The sequence below is a fragment of the Bufo bufo genome, chromosome 6 (assembly GCF_905171765.1).
Source record: "Bufo bufo chromosome 6, aBufBuf1.1, whole genome shotgun sequence".
NCBI classification, from domain to species: Eukaryota; Metazoa; Chordata; class Amphibia; order Anura; family Bufonidae; genus Bufo; species Bufo bufo.
In genome coordinates this window covers 154723055-154741800 of record NC_053394.1, presented here as the reverse complement: position 1 = coordinate 154741800, position 18746 = coordinate 154723055, and the positions used below count along the sequence as shown (strand labels likewise).

Genomic DNA, 18746 nt, shown 5'->3' with positions numbered 1-18746 from the left:
TACTGATAAATCGTGTTTTTGATATAGGTTTTTATATTTTACATGTTTTATTTTTTTCTTTTCTTTTTCTTGTCTCCAATGACCTAGAAAGGTTTTTAAGTATTCGGTCCATGTTTTGTTAGTCACTCTCTTTGTGATACCGAATCCTTTTGTGATTGGTGGGACACATGTTCATAAAGAAAAGTTTGTCTTGTCATATCGCTGCTTCCCATATCCCAGCGGTCAAAAACTCTCGGGACCAATTATTGCACACGACGGAGGAGATTACCTCGTCCTTTCAGTCCTTTTATACTGACTTGTGTAACCTTCCTGACCTTTCTGCTAGGGAATCCGACGATTCTCCCTACCCGTTGAGCGATTGCCCTAAATTATCCACCAAACAAGCTACTACCTTGGAGACGCCTTTTTCGGAAGGGGAACTAAAGGAAGTGATCGCGTCCCTTCCGGGTGGTAAGAGTCCGGGCCCTGATGGGTTCACCGCTGGCTTCTTTAAATCTTTCTCCACCATCCTTGCTCCCTTTCTGGTGAAGGTCTTCAATGCGGTGTCTCCCCAAGACCCCTTTCCCCCCCCAATCCACTATGGCCCACATCGCGGTTATCCCTAAGCCCGACAAAGATCCCCATTTGTGTGCTAGCTACCGTCCCATCTCTTTGTTGAACGTAGATTTAAAAATATACGCCAAATTATTAGCTAATAGATTGAACGCTTTCTTACCATCCCTCCCTAATACACAACGACCAGGTGGGTTTTGTCCCGAGAAGGGAGGCTCGCGACAACACTCTCCGGACCTTGGACATTATACACCACGCAAAAGTCTCCAACACCCCTCTTATGATTTTGTCCCTAGATGCGGAGAAAGCCTTCGATCGCATATCTTGGCACTCTCTTCGATCTGTTCTGTCTAAACTGGGTCTGGGCCAAATCTTTTTGGGAAAAATACTGAGTCTTTACCACCAGCCCTCGGCCAGAATTAGAATCAATGGTACCCTTTCTCCGCCCTTTCTCATCCGCAATGGCACGCGCCAGGGATGTCCCCTGTCTCCTCTTCTGTACGTTCTAGTAATGGAGCACCTCCTCTCCGCGATCCGTGCCAACCCGGACATCTCAGGGGTCACGATTGGCGATGTGGAACATAAATGCGCGGCCTTTGCGGATGACCTTTTGCTATATATCACTAACCCCCATGTCGCCCTCCCGTCCCTTCTGCGAGAGATCGCACTCTTCGGTAAATGGACAAATTTTAAAATCAACATGACCAAATCAGAGGCACTGAATGTATCCTTACCTCAAACACTAGTCTCATCGCTTAAATCTACGTTCCCATTCAAGTGGCCATCGGCGGGGATTAAATATCTTGGGGTTAAAATCTCGACGGAGTTGCCCGCCCTTTTTAAGTTGAACTTTGCCCTACTTCTGCGAAGTTTCCAGAAAGACCTAGATGCATGGCACCGCCGAGACTTCTCTTGGTTCGGCAGGGTCAGCATTTTGAAAATGAACCTACTGCCCAAGCTGCTTTACCTCTTGCAAACCATACCCACCCGATTACCGCTCAATATTTGGTCACAACTCAGACGCTGTTTCACGCGTTTTGTGTGGGCCCCTGGTAAGCCGCGAATAAAATGGGAGGTTCTGACCCGGTCTAAAGAACTTGGGGGTGTTGGTTTGCCAGATTGTAAACTATATCACTTCTCCGCGGTATACGCCAGACTTTTGGACATGTTGCGTTCAGATTCCAGTAAAATGTGGGTCCATATTGCACGCACCTCTTCCTCATGCGCGCTCACGGTCCTTGCCTGGTTAGCCGGCAAGCCGGGTTTTAAAATCCCCCCACTGTCCTTCACAGCCAATCACACTTTCGCGTCAATTGCGTCCATTAACCGGCGTACTCTCCTCATTGATACGTCTGGCCCTCTAACGCCGATTACTGATAACCCAGCATTTCGCCCAGGACAATCTTCGAAACCCTTCCTCACTGGTACTAAATTGCGCCCCCTTCGGTTCTGTGATGTCCTCACTACCACGGGATTGAAACACTTAAACCAATTGATGGAGCCCTCTCTAATACGCCCCAGGCATAACTTTGAATATGTACAACTCCAACATTTTTACTCCTCTATACGTACCACCCACACTTTACGCAGGAGCCTTACGGTGTTTGAACAAATGTGTCTTGCCCCCTCTGCTGTCTTCAGGGACATTTCCACCATTTACAACTTGCTTGCTCTCCAGACCTCTGACCAGCTCCCCTCCTTCTGCCACGCCTGGAATCGTGATCTGGGGAATGACCTCACCCCATCTCAATGGAAACTGGCTTTTCTTCTTTCTCATAAAGCAGTAATTTCCACTAAGGCGCAGGAGACGAATTATAAAGTCCTCTCCAGGTGGTACAGAGTGCCGTCTGTGCTCCACAGATGGTTTCCATCTGCTTCGGATCGCTGTTGGAGGTGCTGTACTGACGAAGGCACCTTGCTACACATTTGGTGGAATTGCACCATCCTGCGACCTTACTGGAACTTTGTGCACCGTATTGTGCGGGCAGTGACGGGAATACCCATTCCCAACGCTCCTGAAGCACTTTTGTTGTTTATCTTTGACCTGACCATCCCTGCTTTTAAGGTTTCGCTCCTTAAGTATATGTTACAGGCTGCTAAAACGGTTGTCCCTCGCCATTGGAAATCACCTACGCCTCCCTCCCCGGAGGAATGGTTTGAAGAAATTGCCCTACATCAGCGGATGGAGGATCTCATCTGCGTTTCTCCTCAGGACACCTCTCGATTCGTTCAAACCAGGGGCCCTTGGGAAACTTTCCGAGGATCAGATGAGTTTCGTAATGCCCGTCTATAATCCCGCACTCCCCCACCCTCTCCTTCCCCTATACCTTTCCTCTTTGTCTGTGGCCTACTGTTTTGTGCCCTCCTTTGTTTGTTTTTTCCTTTTTTTTGTGTTTTTGTTGTGTACATGTCTTACTAGGCTTAGATTCATATAGCCTTCTCTGCTTCATGTAAACAATGTGATTTTCTTGCTCATGTGTTGCCACATGTTCTTACTGCCTTTACGCATGGGAAATTATACCTTGTTACCTCCTTTGTCTGGAGATTACTCTACAATGTATACGGCATTGCATGACATTGCAATTTGTTACCTTTTGTATCACATTTTTATCTACTTATTTGAAAAACTCAATAAAAAATTTAATCTGAAAAGTTTGTCTTGGTGTAAAATGTCATGAGTAAGGACCAAGATTGTGAGGTCCAAAACGCGTAGATTTACACTGTATTCTGCTTATGGATTTTACCGCTTGAAATAAAGAAAATTGCATTTTAAAGAAGCTGGACTTCAGCCATTTGTTTGCAAGTTGTATAACGACCAGGCTGTGTCCATGCTTCGGAAGCATTCAATGCAGGTAAGCGCTGCAAAAATCTTTTTATGTTTTGATTCGGATTAATACTGTACGGAGATCCGTCAACATACAGTATTAGAATGTATGGGCTCCAATGAGCTGATACCTCGGAACCGAAGCAGAGTTCAGTTTTAAAGTGTTTTTCCACTTTAAAAATCAATTACCGAAGTTATTCAGCAAAGTCACGTGCGACTTCATGAATAACTAACTTCGGCTCATACAGTATTAATCCGAAGTTATGAACGACACGACTCCTCGCTTTGTTCATCTCTATCAGCAACTAGGGATAAGCGAATGATTCGCATAAAACTTGGAACCGAACCTGAGTTGGGGAAATGTTTTTTACAGTACAAATTAATTTATGAAGTTATTGCGCAAAGTCTCATCGGAGCCAATACATTCTAATACTGTACAGAGCTCCTCCTCCGTACAGTATTAGAATGAAGTTTTATGCGAATCGACTTTGGATGTTTCATCCGAAGTCGATTCGCTCATCCCTATCAGCACTCTCAGGCTGTTGTGAAACTACAAATGCTAGCATGCTCCTTTCACTACTGTGGGAGCTCAGAGAACAGCCAAGCAAGTGTACATGATGGGAGATGTAGTTTAACAACTGGAGTGGCGGAGGTTAATGACCGTTGCCATAGATTTGACTCCGATCTTTCCTTTGTCCCCCATATTCAATCACTTACACGCTCTTGTAGTCTGCACTTCAATAACATCACCAAAATCCACCCTTTTCTTATGGTGGAAACTGCAAAAACTCTTGTTGTTGCCCTGATTCATTCTCATCTTGACAACTGCAACGCATTACTAATCGGTCTCCCTCTCATTAAACTCTCCCCCCTTCAGTCTGTCCTAAATGCTGCAGCCAGGCTCATCTATCCATCCAACCGCTACACTGATGCTAAGTTCAAACTTCTCACCCTCACCCACAAAGCTCTCCACAGTGCTGCACCTCCATATATCTCCTCCCTCATCTCCATCTACCACCCTACTCGTGCTTTCTGTTCTGTTAGTGACCTAAGATTAATAACCTCCAGAATTCGTACCTCTCACTGCCATCTTCAAGACTTTTCTCGAACTGCACCTACTCTCTGGAATACTCTGCCGCAGAATACTAGGTCAATTCACAACTTTTCCACCTTTAAACGTGCCTTAAAAACACATCTTTTCAGGCAGGCTTATCAAGCTACCTAAGGCTACTTTCACACTAGCGTTCGGGTGTCCGCTCGTGCGCTCCGTTTGAAGGGGCTCACGAGCGGTCCCGAACGAATCTGTCTGGCCCCAATGCATTCTCAGTGGAGGCGGATCCACTGAGAATGCATCCGCCTGCCAGCGCTCAGCCTCCGCTCCGCTCAGTGAGCGGACACCTGAACGCTGCTTGCAGCGTTTGGGTGTCCGCCTAGCCGTGCGGAGGCGAGCGGATCTGTCCAGACTTACAATGTAAGTCAATGGGGGCGGATCCGCTTGAAGATGACACCATATGGCTCAATCTTCAAGCGGATCCGTTCCCCATTGACTTACAATGTAAAGTCTGAACGGATCCGCTCAGACAACTTTCACACTTAGAAAATTTTCTAAGTTTTAATGCAGACGCATCCGTTCTGAACAGATGCGAACGTCTGCATTATCGGAGCGGATCCGTCTGATGAAACATCAGACGGATCCGCTCCGAACGCTAGTGTGAAAGTAGCCTAAAATGACTTTTCCCAGACTAAACCTTCCCCCACCAACTCGATCCTCTAGTAGTCCCAAACCCGAAGCAGATCAACCGGCACCACTCCTGTCAGTTCAATAATGGCTCAAATCCTACTTATCACAATCAACTACCTTATTTGTCACCCCCAATTCCTCATAGATTGGAAGCTCTTGCAAGCTGAACCCTATGAATTTGTAAAGCGCTGCGGAATATGGTGGCGCTATATAAATACATTTTATTATTATTTGTAGTCTGAGCCCCACTGATTCGTACCTGTAACATGCAGGTGATGACCTACCTAACCTTGACCTGAGGTGTGCCATGGTCACTATGGTGTGTATGCAATAATAGTTAGCCCTCCTTGTGTTCTCGGATAACGACTTCTCAATGATGTGGCAGGCGGTGGCCCAATGAGAGGTCAGTCCAGAATTAGCAGAGAGAAAGGTGGCATCGGAGTGGCTGTAATGTCTGCCTCTGGATGCTGTTGGAAAAAGGGGGGAATTAAACCGTGACAGTGCATCCGCAGCAGTGTTCCCCCTCCCGGGGATAAACGAACAGGCTATATTGAAACTATGTTGCAAAGACAACCATACCAGCCTCCTCAGGAAGGACATACTCACTAGGGACTTGGATCTGCCTTTAGTGATGATATCGGAGGTAGCCTGATTATCAGTGAGAAACGTTACTGTTTGACCCTACCACAAGTGTCCCCAAACTGTGGCAGCAGCCACGATAGGGTAAATTTCGAAAAGAGAATAGGTCCTTGAAAATTATGGAATCTCCAAAACCTCTTCCAACCAGGGGGCTGCTAGCCAAAAATGGCCGCGTAGCCCCTTGAGGCTGCAGCATCGGTAATCACACGAGGCGAATCCGCCGAGGCCTGCGGGATAAACATGGACACATCATTTCACCGACTGAGAAACTCGTCCCACATCGCCAGGTCTGCTCGTGCGCATGGGTCCAACCGAACCAATGACTCCGCATCAGGAGCCAAAGGCAGCAGCGCAAGCAACCTGGAGATGAAGGACCTGCCCTGCGGTATAATCCACATGGAAAAATTAAGCATGCCTAGCAAAGACTGCAGCTCCCTCCTGGTGGCAGAGCCGGCCCGGATCATGGCGCGGCAGGCGAGCTTGATCCTGTCTAATTTATCTAATTTGGAACCGAAAGTAAGCTTCGTGGCAAAGTAATACCCGTCTCTCCACTTGACACCGTGCCACTGCCAAAGAGAAGGCCTGATCGGGAGAAGCTTAAAAACTTCGGAAATGTCCGCTTTGGACAACCAGGCACCCCTGCCTGCCCGAATGATTGTCTGAATCGCCTGATCCACAGAGGAATATTTAGGTGAAAACTCCTCCGACGGGATCAGTGAATTCAGACTAGGCACACTGGATGAGTGAGGCGCAGACAAATCATAAATTAAGCGGGGTTTATTGGAAAATTTACCTCTGACCAATCCAATAGGGCTCACCCTCCAAGTTCGGAAAGGGGGGGTGGGGGCAACAAAGGGACCAATAAGAAAACCCTTTTCCAGCTCCTGAGCCAGCAATCCGTCAACTTCGTCCGGATCCAGGGAGGACGACAGCAGATTCCTGCACTCAAAAGAGGAGGTGGGCAAGGTGATGAACCCCGTGTGGAACCCCAGGGTGAACTCGGAGGGGATCTCGGCAGAGGGACACCAAGTGGTGGCATGGGAGGAGGACTGGCAGATGGCACACACCGGCGCCCTCAAACCTGCGAAATGACGGCAGAACAGCTCGATGTCCACGCCGCCCTAGTTGTTCACAACTTGGAACTGAGCCAGGGTGGCCGCTGCCTTAGCCGAAAAAGACCTGTGGTAGTCGTAGAACGCCCAACCACCATACCTGTGACCCAACTCCACTACTCGGTACAGATACAGGTCCAACTCCTCCCTTCTGTTGGGCGCCACCGAACAGACCACGTCTCTGTACACACTGAACGCCAGCATGAACTCGGGCAGGGACAGCTTACAGTTGAGACGGGGATCCTTCGCTTTAAAGATCACTGAAATGTCCCCGCAGGCAAAGGCCTTGTTCTCGGTCATGTCCTGCGACGCCAACAGCAAGGAAGCGAGGTTCACATCCTTACCCTCCAGGATGTCCTTCCTGATGCTAGGGGGCACAAAGTGACCCGGAGTAATAGAGGGAGGTGAAGCAGGGATACCTGAGAGCACTGGGGTCGCTGCGGGAACCGCTGGGGGGCCAGAGGCTGCCACCTCCACCAACTCTATACGCTGTTGCAAATCCTGGAGAGAGGAGTTAAAGGGGACCTTTCACCATAATAAAACCTCTAAACTAACTATACAGACGTGTAGAGCGGCGCCCAGGGATCTCCCTGCACTTACTGTTATCCCCAGGCGCCGCTCCGTTCTCCGGTTATAGCCTCCGGTATCTTCATAGTTAGGCTCCACCCAGGGGAACCTGACGCCGTCTCTTTCTCCTATGCTGTAGATCTGGCCAATCGCAGCGCTCAGCCCATAGCCTGAGAGGTTTTTTTTTCTCTCAGGCTATGAGCTGAGCGCTGTGATTGGCCAGCGCTACAGCATGGAAGAATGAGACGCCGGCAGGTTCCCCTGGGTGGAGCCTAACATGTGAAGATACCGGAGGCTATAACCGGACCACGGAGCGGCGCCCAGGTATAACAGTAAGTGCAGGGAGATCCCTGGGCGCCGCTCTACACGTCTGTATAGTTAGTTTAGAGGTTTTATTATGGTGAAAGGTCCTCTTTAAGGGAGTTCAACAATGTATGGATTTGCGTAAGGGAAGTGGCCACAGTTTGCAGAGAGATCTGCTCGACGCCAGAGGCCGCAGCTGGGGCAGGAAACAATAATCGAAACAGTTCAGCTTTGCAGGCAGTCGCCGGAAACGGAATTCCGCGATGCCGTAATTCAGCCGTCAGACGGGGGGATGGTCCATGCTCGTTAGTTAGCCTACACCCGTCACGAGTAAGCAGCACGAATTCCCACGGGGAACAGCGGATCCACACGCACACTCAGAAAACATTCATGTGAAACGCACGAGCATCCCCGCAACCTCAGACTCCCACACCAGCTGAACCATGGACACACAGACACATACCAACAGTCCAAACGCCCCCACGTACCGACACACATGCCGCCACGCAACTCCCCCGTCACGACAAGCGGAACCTGCGCAGTAACCCAGGAAAGCCCCAAACCTGCACATGCAACACGTCCGCCATCCACAAACAAGGGCACCGACATGCAGCAACCACGGGAAGCACGACACCCCCCGCAAGGCAGCAAGCGCAACCAAAAACACAATCACCAGAAATGGATGTCAGTTCCCCTTTAAAAAAAAATAAAATTAAAACACTTATTTTTTTCAGTTGCAGGTGAGCTAGAGTAGGCGGTGGCTGTGCAGCCTGAAAGGAACGAAGCATTGTATTGTATGGAAACTGCAAACGGCAGAGCTCAAAGGCATACTCACAAGCCCTGAAAATTCGAATCTCCCGCCGCAAGGAGAGGAACGAATCAATACCACAGGCAGCCGAGGCCGGACAGCAGCAGCCGAATGACGTCACAGGTCAGAAGCCTGACCGAAGCTCCAGATGACTCGATGGTCCCGACAGGTGAGTGGGGGAACCAGAGGGGTTTAAATATGTGGGTCTCCTCCCACAAATCCAGCCAATAATTGGCCTCAACCCTATTATAGATCATTGTGATGCCGAGAGTTCAGGTTAGAGGAGCATTGTTCATGTTTAGGAAACCCAGCTATTAGACAAGGCACCCTTACGTGAAATTAGCCTTAAACTTGTAGATTAAAAAAAAATATTATATATAACTGAGCCTTGTTGCAAAATTTTCAGTCACTAAAAACCAGTTCTGTTGAACTGAATGGGGCTTGCAAAAACCCATGTGCTTTCCTCACCATTCAAATAAATGGAACAAATTTAGTCATGGAAAAATCTGCAATATAATCTGCATGTGAAGGCACCCCAAACTGAGCGTGCACTCTCCTAACACAGTAGTAGTAAATGACACAGGCAAACACCACAGCAAAAAAAAAAAAACGCATCCTGCAGGATAAAGACCTCAGTGCCAGGAGCTGTCATCCTTCCCCTCCATGATGTTGTTACCATTCTCATCTCCTTCAGATTACCAGAGGATTGGGTCTGTATTACATGTGCGATATTGAACAGGGAGTACAACTATGTAATCTGAGCAGTAATCTTCTGAGGGCAACTACAGGGACATTATCAAGGCAGCACAGCATCATCTTAAACAAGCATGGCCTGGATGCAGACATGACTGGAGGTCACTCAGTAACAGCAGAGGCCTATAGTGTATAAACCTGGGTCACTCAGAAAGGACAAATGGGAGAGGAGTGGGACATTGTTCCCTCCATTAGGGCAATCCACTCAGGCAGATCTCTCCTAACTGTAGTATCTCTTGTGACCAGCAGGAGTCACTCCTTTCATCTAGTATAATTAGTAGACCAATTAACAGAATGTAGGACAAGAAACATCAGGAGACCTTGACACCGCATCCTCTGCAGAGGGCTCAGGATAAATAGATCTGTGTAGAAATGCTGCAAAGCAGAGAACCATGAAAGGACACAGTCCATCAACGAAGCTCTAGTTATGGTTACTCATCTGTAACCAGAAAAATAACGTGGCCTAAATGGGAGGAAATGCTCAAAAAAAAAACAAACACTGCTGTGTGTTTATAACCAGGGGAACAATTCCTCCGCTGCTAGCAGCAATCATGCATACAATGGAGGATTTCGGCAGCGGACCACAAAAGCATCCTACACAAGATGGGATAATGTGTGGATGAAAATATACAAGTCACTGCGAAAGGTGCACAATTGTATTGTGGTGCATGTGGTCCGCTGCCAACATCCTCCATTGTATGCATTTTTGCTGGGGATTGTTACTAGCAACAGATCACATGCAGAGGAATTGCTCCCCTGGTAATAAACACACTAGAGTGTGGGGTTTTTGAGCATTTCCTCCCATTTAGGCCACTTTCAGTGATTTTTCTTTCTATGTATGGAATGTACCATTGCATAATGCTGGTAACATTCTAGTGCACCTGGTAGCCTGTATCACATGGCCTGTTATAGGTGGGGCTCGCAGCCTTATCCCTTCTCCCACTGCACGAGTGATCTCACTATGGAGGTATGTGGGAGCTTGGCTGTGAGTTGGATCTTAGCACCTTTCAGACTGTGTTCACACACCATAGGTTTTCTAGTGGTAGGACCCATGCCACACTGAGATACCTTGACGGGTTCCGATGTGTTCCTGACTGGAATACGTTGCCTAAAGTCTCAGTTCTAGTCAGCCTGAGGGATTAGCCAGTGTTGTCAGTTGCATATCATTGTGGTGCACTTTTTGCAGTGATTTACTCATCTGTAACAACCACATCTGTCGACAAGTTCACAGGTAGTATCCAATTCAGAGGGGATGTTTCTCCATGATTGATATTGGGATGAGCTTCAGTACAGGCAAAATAGGACTCTAGAGCTGGTAGGGAGCCCTGTGCAGAGCCGCTAGGTCCACCACTACTGGGATAATGAACACCTAACCTCCTTCACACTAGTGTAATACAGCATGTTTAATGATTTTAAGTTAGTTTAGGCCTTTATGCAGTCAAGCCAGGAGATGCAGCATGAAGGTTGCCTGTACACATAGCTCCTGCTGCACTTCACATACTTGGTATGTTATTCCGGTGCCAGTACAGGTGGATGGCAGCAGTTCACATGGTTATTCTGACAAGTATAAGCATCATGCATACAACATTGGCAGAGGAGCATTCATATACAAGAAAAATAAAAAAAAGCAGTTTGCATAAACAATTTGTTTATTCAGATTCCAGCAGAGGGCAGCATAGCAGCAACCAGACAGGACTGCCCCCTACCCCATGAGTGAAGGAAATACATCTGCAGTCTGCCTCAGGGGCCACAGACATATCAGGGTTATCTGAGGACCAGGTCTTCCATTGTTCATAATCTGTCCATGATAGATTTGCTGAGGTAGAAGAGAAAAAACAAAAATCACACCTTTAGTCATTGCCTACAACAGGCAGCACTGGCTTCTCCCCATCACCACTGATAACTTACCTAGAGTCACTGGGATCAGACACAGAACCACTTCTGAACTGTCACCCATCACACCCCAGATCTGTAAAACAAGACGCTGTGAGTGCCCCACAATGCTGGCTACATGCACATCCCCCTGTGGTTATCAGACAACACTGGCTACAAACCAATCAACATGGCCGATCTGATGGGGAAAGTGGTCACCACATTCAGACTACAACCTCCAACACCCCCAGAGTAGCAACACTTACCCGATCATGTCTGGCAGCAGACCCTCCCCTGCAGAGATTAGACGCCATCACTGCCAACAAATCAGAAACTAGTCAGTGAACACTGGAAACACCCATTAAGGGGCAGTCATGACAAACAAGGTCTAAGGGACGGCCTGAAAACATGTCCTACATGGGGGAGCGAGGAGGTGTATCAGACAAAACTGGCTACTTAGCACCAAAAGTCACCAGGGTCGATCTGATGGGGAAAAAAGTTCTGTCATCATGTACACCAGACTCCAAATGAGTGACTACTACTCCCAGCAAACACATAGAAGCTGCATCCAACACTTACCTGCTCATGTCTGACAACATGATCCCATCCTCTACAGATTAGCGCCATCACTGCCAAGAAATCACACAGAAGTCAGTGACTGCAAGAAACATCTATACATTTAAAAAACTGAGCACCCCCCCCCCCAATGTGCTGGACAGACATTAAAGGGTTTCTACCACTTCGTCTTCACCTAATTAGCTGTCAGACACTAGCGATCCGCTAGTGTCTGCTCTACCAAACCATCCTAATATAACAGCTTATTGTCCTGCCGTTTCGCTAAAAAACGAACTTGTATAGATATGCTAATGAGCCTCTAGGTGCTATGGGGGCGTCATTAGCACCTAGAGGCTCTGTCTACCTTCACAAACTGCCGCCGCCCAGCGCGTCCCTCCAGCCCGCCCATCTCCTCCTGAATGCGATCCTCCCCGTGCACGTCTGTATACGGCGCATGTGCAGTGAATGTCTGACCGTTTCCCTGTTCAGACATCTCCATTGCGCCTGCGCCAATGACGTCATAGTGCTCCGAGGAACAGGTGCAGTGGAGATGTCTGTGCAGAAAGCGGTCAGACATTCAATGCGCATGCGCCGAATACATACGCGCACAGCGCATGCGCGAAATTCGTCCGCTGGCTCACAGGGAGGATCGCATTCCGGAGGAGATGGGCGGGCTGGAGGGACGCGCTGGGCGGCGGCAGTTTGTGAAGGCAGACCGAGCCTCTAGGTGCTAATGACGCCCCCATAGCACCTAGAGGCTCATTAGCATATCTATATAAGTTCGTTTTTTAGCGAAACGGCAGGACAATAAGCTGTTATATTAGGATGGTTTGATAGAGCAGACACTAGCGGATCGCTAGTGTCTGACAGCTAAATATGTAAAAACGAAGTGGTAGAAACCCTTTAAATGGGGGGGAAGTCGATGTATCAGACAAGACTGGCTAATTAGCATTAAAAGTCACCAGGGTCGATCTGATGGGGAAAAAAGTTCTGTCATCATGTACACCAGACTCCAAATGAGTGACTACTACTCCCAGCAAACACATAGAAGCTGCATCCAACACTTACCTGCTCAGGTCTGGCAACATGATCCCATCCTCTACAGATTAGCGCCATCACTGCCAAGAAATCACACAGAAGTCAGTGACTGCAAGAAACAATTATACATTTAAAAAACTACTGAGCCCCCCCCCCCCCCCCCCCAAATGTGCTGGACAGACATTAAAGGGTGGAAGTCGATGTATCAGACAAGACTGGCTAATTAGCATTAAAATCACCAGGGTCGATCTGATGGGGAAAAAAGTTCTGTCATCATGTACATGATTCCAACTCCCAGCAAGCCCAGGGTAACCACATTCACTTACCTACTCATGTAGAGCACAGGCCCCGCAGACAAGGTGCCATCACCATCTATAAAGAAAAAAAAAGAAAAAATTGACCATCCAGGTATTCACTAGAAAGAAAGAGTCGCAGTAAGATAGTCCTTGTATTCAATGCGTTGGTAAAAGCACAGACAACCCCTTTACTATTGATGACCTATCCTCCAGGTAGATCAATAGGGGTCTGGCACCCTGCAGATCAGCTGTATAAGGGAGGCGGCACATGCACCCCCCCCCCCCCCCCCCGATCTGATATTAATGACCTATCCTGAAGTTAGATCATTAATACTAAAAGCCCAGAAAACCCCTTTAAGTTCCTCACTCCTGCTTGCCATCAGGGAATAGAAACATTTACATCCAGATACTGAAGACATGTCCTGGCCTATTCTTGCTCACAAACGCACAAGGAGTCTGGAAACTACTGCACATGTGAAGCTGGGAGACCTTGAGTGGCAGCATTTGCCTATGACACTCCTCAGCCAGGAGAACCGATTACAGTCCTATAGGAGATAATCACTTTGGTCCAGAGAGAAGCGCTGACAAGAGGCCAGCTCTTCTGACATATTGCTGCTCACATGGCTGAGGGATTGTCACAATGGATCAGTGTAGACAAGCTAAACACAGCAGCACAAATCTCCTTGGCATTTTATATTACATTCTACTCATTTTGAACAATAGTCATTTATTTTACAATCAGTCTATTAAAAACATAAGTTTTTCTGTACAACTATTATTTTCAGTGCATGTGCTGACTGCTTCTCCTTCTCAGTAAATCCAGGGCGCAGCTCTGACTGCTCCATCTGTAAGCCACATCTCTGAACTCCCAACAGCTCATACACCAACCTAAGTTCTCAAGGGGAGCATTTTAATCTACTAGGAAACTACAGATATGCGCTTCAGACGGAGATAGAGATAAATACACAGAGCAGCACTGCACCAAAAGAATAGTGAAAATTGAAAAGTATAAGAAAGCAAAAAGGGGTGCACACCTCAATTTTTTTTATATAAAATCCTCAGCCACATAGGCAGAGACAGACTCCCATTGAAGACAAGAGGAGGCGTTTCGTTTCAGTGCATCACCTGCTGGAGGTCATGTATCAGACAAGACTGGCTAATTAGCATCAGAAGTCACCAGGGTCGATCTGATGGGGAAAAAAGTTCTGTCATCACGTACATGACCCCAACTGATTGACTACAACTCCCAGCAGAGCAAGACAAGCCTCCAGCACTCACCTGCTATTGTGCAGTTCACTAGCCCCATCCTCCATAAATCAGAATCCATCACTAAAAAAAAAGAAAATAAAAATTAACTACAGAAGTTACAAATTCACATGCACTACAGGGGCAGCCATCATGTGCAGGACAATGTATCAGACAAGACTGGCTAATTAGCGTCACAAGTCATCAGGGTCGATCTGATGGGGAAAAAAGTTCTGTCATCATGTACATCAGTGCCACATGTTTTACCACAACCTTGCTGTGCAGGAAGCAGCCACAGGGGGCACTGCACATCTATCACATAGAACTCCTTACCACTCAGCTCCCCAGGGAAGTCTTCAGGTCACCGCCACAAGTCGCATGATGCTCTCCTGTCCGCCCTGCAAAGAAGATGGGAATATTACTCACAAGTAACCATCAGTGGGACAATAGACAGCAGTGAGGACTACTGCCTCCTCATAGTGACGGCACATGCATCACTATATGATTGGAGGGAACCTGATCACCACAGGTATGGAGGATAAGGCTGCGTGAACGCGTGTTGTCCGACAAACTCAGCCCAGGTGACTGCTGCATTTCCAAGGTGGATCACAGTTCACTTCAGCCCCAGCTTACAGAATCAGTGGTCTATGATGCAGTGAGCTCCTCCACTCACATGAACCACAGAACTATATAACAGCAGACTTAGTGCTATATTCACCATGGGGGACCTTTCCTGCAGACCCCTCCAGCATGGCAAGACGAGCAGTGGTAACCATGCTTACCTGATACCCTCGGGCATGTAGGTCTTAGGTTTCCAAACATCGACACAGTCTGACGCTGGTCAAATGGCTGCTGCAGCCTAGGCCTGGCGATCACGTGGCCCTGGTCAAACTGGCAGGGCTGGGGATTACGCTGACGTGGGCGATCTGCAGAAAAGATCCCCACGGGTGATCCCCTTTAATAGGTCTTCAGCTGCGCAGGGAACTACAGCACAGCTCAATGCAAGTGAATGGGGCCCACTGCAGCACCTTCCACAGACACGCGGCAGAGAGCGCTGCTGCACAGCAAGACCTTAGGACCACAACATTCATGTTCAGGACCGGTGCAGGGTGCACTAACCGCCCGAAGCCGCAGCAGAACTCACCAGCATGCTGGCCCCCACATAGCACGAGCTCACAGCCGACATCCCGCAGGACAAAGAGGCCAACGTAAGCCGCGCAGGGACTCTTATACCCGACGCCTAACACGCAGGCGTAGTGAGGGGTGTGGTTGCGCATGCGTGGGATGGGTCTCACTTTTAGAGGGTTAAGCTAAGCATGCGCTGTACACATTCCACCAGCTCCGCCCTCTGGTGGGTTTAGTGACCGTATCTCTGTCCGGGTCACTCGGTCTCTCCGACCGTCAGCCCGCTGCATGCTTCCAAGCGGAAGGGGAGAGGAGTATATGCCGGCGGGGTCACCTCCTGAGCTGTGCTACTGCTCTGCGTTATCAGCCGGCAGGAATCTAAGTATAGGAGGCAGCCTCCGGTGGGGCTTGTATCATCACCCCCATCCTCTCATGCTGTATTCAGCAGTCACATCTCTGGGGCTCTTAGTTCAGGTCTGTGCTATAGCTCCACCACATTACATCCCTCTGGAATGAGCGCAGCAGATGGAGCCTCTGCCATACCCTGTTAGGTCGCTGGGTCCAACACACCATGACTGCAACTTCCCATGACCGTCAAAGCCCATTCACACAGTTCTTGGTGCGTGTTTTCCACATCAGAATTCCTGCCGAAAAAACGACTCCAAGCAGCCTCCCATTCCTTTCAATGCAGCTTTTGTGGGGCAGTATGAAGAAACAGGATGCCGAATTTTGGCACACAATCCAATAAGAATCTCCCGCTGAAATGAATGGGAAAAGGCAAAATAAAATAAATACTTTTTCTGCACCAAAAAAATGCAGTTTAAAAATAAATAAATTAAAAACACATTTTTAAAATCAGCATGGATTCCACACTTATTTTTGGAGGCGGATTTTGTAAATTAGTTGTGTGAACGTACAGTCTCAGTGAGGCCTAGGAACCCCGCCTGGATCCTACCAGGGATGGACTGGGACAATAAAGTGGCCCTGGACTTCAGCCAGACCGGCCCACTTTATTTTTCCCAAACACACAAAAAAAAAAACATGTGAATGGCGCTGTTATGGAGGGGATCTGTGAATGGCACTTTTATGGAGGGGATCTGTGGATGGCACTGTTATGGAGGGGATCTGTGGATGGCACTGTTATGGAGGGGATCTGTGGATGGCACTGTTATGGAGGGGATCTGTGGATGGCACTGTTATGGGGGGATCTGTGGATGGCACTGTTATGGAGGGATCTGTGAATGGCACTTTTATGGAGGGGATCTGTGGATGGCACTGTTATGGAGGGGATCTGTGGATGGCACTGTTATGGAGAGGATCTGTGGATGGCACTGTTATGGAGGGGATCTGTGGATGGCACTGTTATGGGGGGATCTGTGGATGGCACTGTTATAGAGGGGGATCTGTGGATGACACATACCGTATATAGCATCTTATGCTATGTGTCATCCACAGATACCCCTCCATAACAGTGCCATTCACAGTCAGATACCCTCCATAACAGTGCCATCCACAGATCCCCCCCATAAGTGTCATCCACAGACCCCCCCCCCCATAAGTGTCATCCACATGACAGACCCCCCCCCCATAACAGTGCCATCCACGGATCCCCCTCCATAACAGTGCCGTCATCCATAGATCCCCCTCCCCGCCACTCACATCACAGTAGTATAACATTAATAAATCGGTATCCGATCCGGCTGCAGTGCAGGCTGCAGACAGTAACTTTAATTTTAACACAGGCAGCGCTCATCTCATCTCTTTAGTCTTTACTACAGACAGTACCTTACAGGCTTACATTCATTCAGCTCCCGCCTCCAGCCTGAGCCTCTCCAGTAACAAGTGCGGGCGGCAGCGCTCACTCACTGACGTCACGCGCCTGCGCCGCCTAGTGGGAGGAGCAGGCGTGTGACGTCAGTGAGTGAGCGCCGCGCCGCCGCCCCCACACTGCCCTGCTGTTACTGGAGCTTTACCCCCCTGCCCCTGATGGCCGGCCCGGCGGCCCATAATTCGATCGGCCCACCGGGATTCTCCCGGTACTCCCGATGGCCAGTCCATCGCTGGATCCTACATATGGAAGAATCCTGCAAATTCACTCAAACTTTACTTTGGTCCATATCAGATCCACTGATGCAGACCCATTCATTTATTTTCTCGCCCATATTCATTCTAGGAGGCGCTGACACTAGATAAAGCTGTTAGCTCCTCCCCTGGCAGCTATACCCCCTCCAGCCTGCAGAGAGAGCTTCAGTTTTTTTTCTAGTGTCAATAGGAGGCAAGACCTCCCTGCTCTGCGGGGTAGCTCCTGAAGGTTTAATATTTTTTCCTTTTTCAGGTGGGAAACAGTGGTCACCTAGCCTCCCTTCTCCCAGGAGAGCATGCCAGCGTTGGCCCGCCACGCTACCTCCTCCCCACAAGAAGACAAGGTGGACCAGCCTCGCTCCCCTGCATCCCGCCAGCAGAAGGGTCACCTATCCAAATCCCTCTTCCAGCGTCCTGCCACTACAGTGCCAGTAGCTGAAGGGGTGACCCTGCTGGAGAAGAGAAAGGGTGAAGATGGCAGCAGGACATAAGTGATGTCTGCTCCCGGCCTTCGACTTCCCTCTCCCTGAAGAGGCACTCTCCGGTCTCCTGTGTGACTCGACCGGCGGGGGGTGACTTTATTAGACATGTGTCAGGCAAAGTTCAGGGACGCTAGATTCCCGGTGAACAGAGAAGTCGAGAGTGTCAAGGTATATCTTTTATATAAAATATTAATATTTTATATTTAAAAAAAAGTCAATAAAATATGGAAATCAGTCAGGAAATCCACTAGGCGGACATAAAACGCCTTTTCTTTTATCTTGAGACTCTAAATTTAATTTATGCAATTAATGAAAACAAAGGGGCAATCAATTATGCAAAATATATGTAATAATTTATTTATAAATGAGTAAAAATCCAATATAAAACAGATATAAGATCAATGGATAGATAAATTGACGCAGTACCAACAAACCACCACTAGATGGTGGTGTAACCCAATATCACTTTCTCACCAGCATCAAATTATTTAACGTTACATATGATAAGATATAAATGCTATATCTTTATCAAACAGATCAATAATTAATACATCAAGAGAAACTCAGGATTTTCTGTTTACCAACAGGTATAACATGACAAAATACAGATTAATACAAGAACAATAAATGTTGTCCCTTGACTCTGTCTCAGCCTATGACAAGCAAAAATATAAATGATATTAACCACCTCAGCCCCCAGTGCTTAAACACCCTGAAAGACCAGGCTACTTTTTACACTTCTGACCTACACT

At 48.1% G+C, this 18746-nt stretch overlaps 1 long non-coding RNA gene and 5 other non-coding genes across 8 annotated transcripts; all 6 read right to left on the bottom strand.

The window, feature by feature from the left end:
• Positions 1 to 10927: 10927 nt before the first annotated feature.
• On the bottom strand, positions 10928 to 15555 carry LOC121005038. 3 transcript variants are annotated; one of them, XR_005779858.1, is made up of 9 exons: positions 15450 to 15555; positions 14639 to 14703; positions 14339 to 14389; positions 14095 to 14247; positions 13091 to 13136; positions 12795 to 12844; positions 11751 to 11800; positions 11438 to 11487; positions 10928 to 11115 (listed from the first exon to the last, which is right to left on the bottom strand). It is a non-coding gene; the product is annotated as an uncharacterized LOC121005038 (long non-coding RNA). The 3 variants fall into 3 exon arrangements; XR_005779857.1 differs by lacking the exon at positions 14095 to 14247; XR_005779859.1 differs by lacking the exons at positions 11751 to 11800; positions 14095 to 14247.
• LOC121006183 lies at positions 11601 to 11692 on the bottom strand. The gene has a single exon (XR_005780050.1). It is a non-coding gene; the product is annotated as a small nucleolar SNORD12/SNORD106 (small nucleolar RNA).
• Positions 12645 to 12737, bottom strand: LOC121006181. The gene has a single exon (XR_005780048.1). It is a non-coding gene; the product is annotated as a small nucleolar SNORD12/SNORD106 (small nucleolar RNA).
• On the bottom strand, positions 12961 to 13051 carry LOC121006182. The gene has a single exon (XR_005780049.1). It is a non-coding gene; the product is annotated as a small nucleolar SNORD12/SNORD106 (small nucleolar RNA).
• Positions 14194 to 14285, bottom strand: LOC121006180. The gene has a single exon (XR_005780047.1). It is a non-coding gene; the product is annotated as a small nucleolar SNORD12/SNORD106 (small nucleolar RNA).
• LOC121006184 lies at positions 14468 to 14558 on the bottom strand. Its single transcript, XR_005780051.1, has one exon. It is a non-coding gene; the product is annotated as a small nucleolar SNORD12/SNORD106 (small nucleolar RNA).
• Positions 15556 to 18746: the final 3191 nt, after the last annotated feature.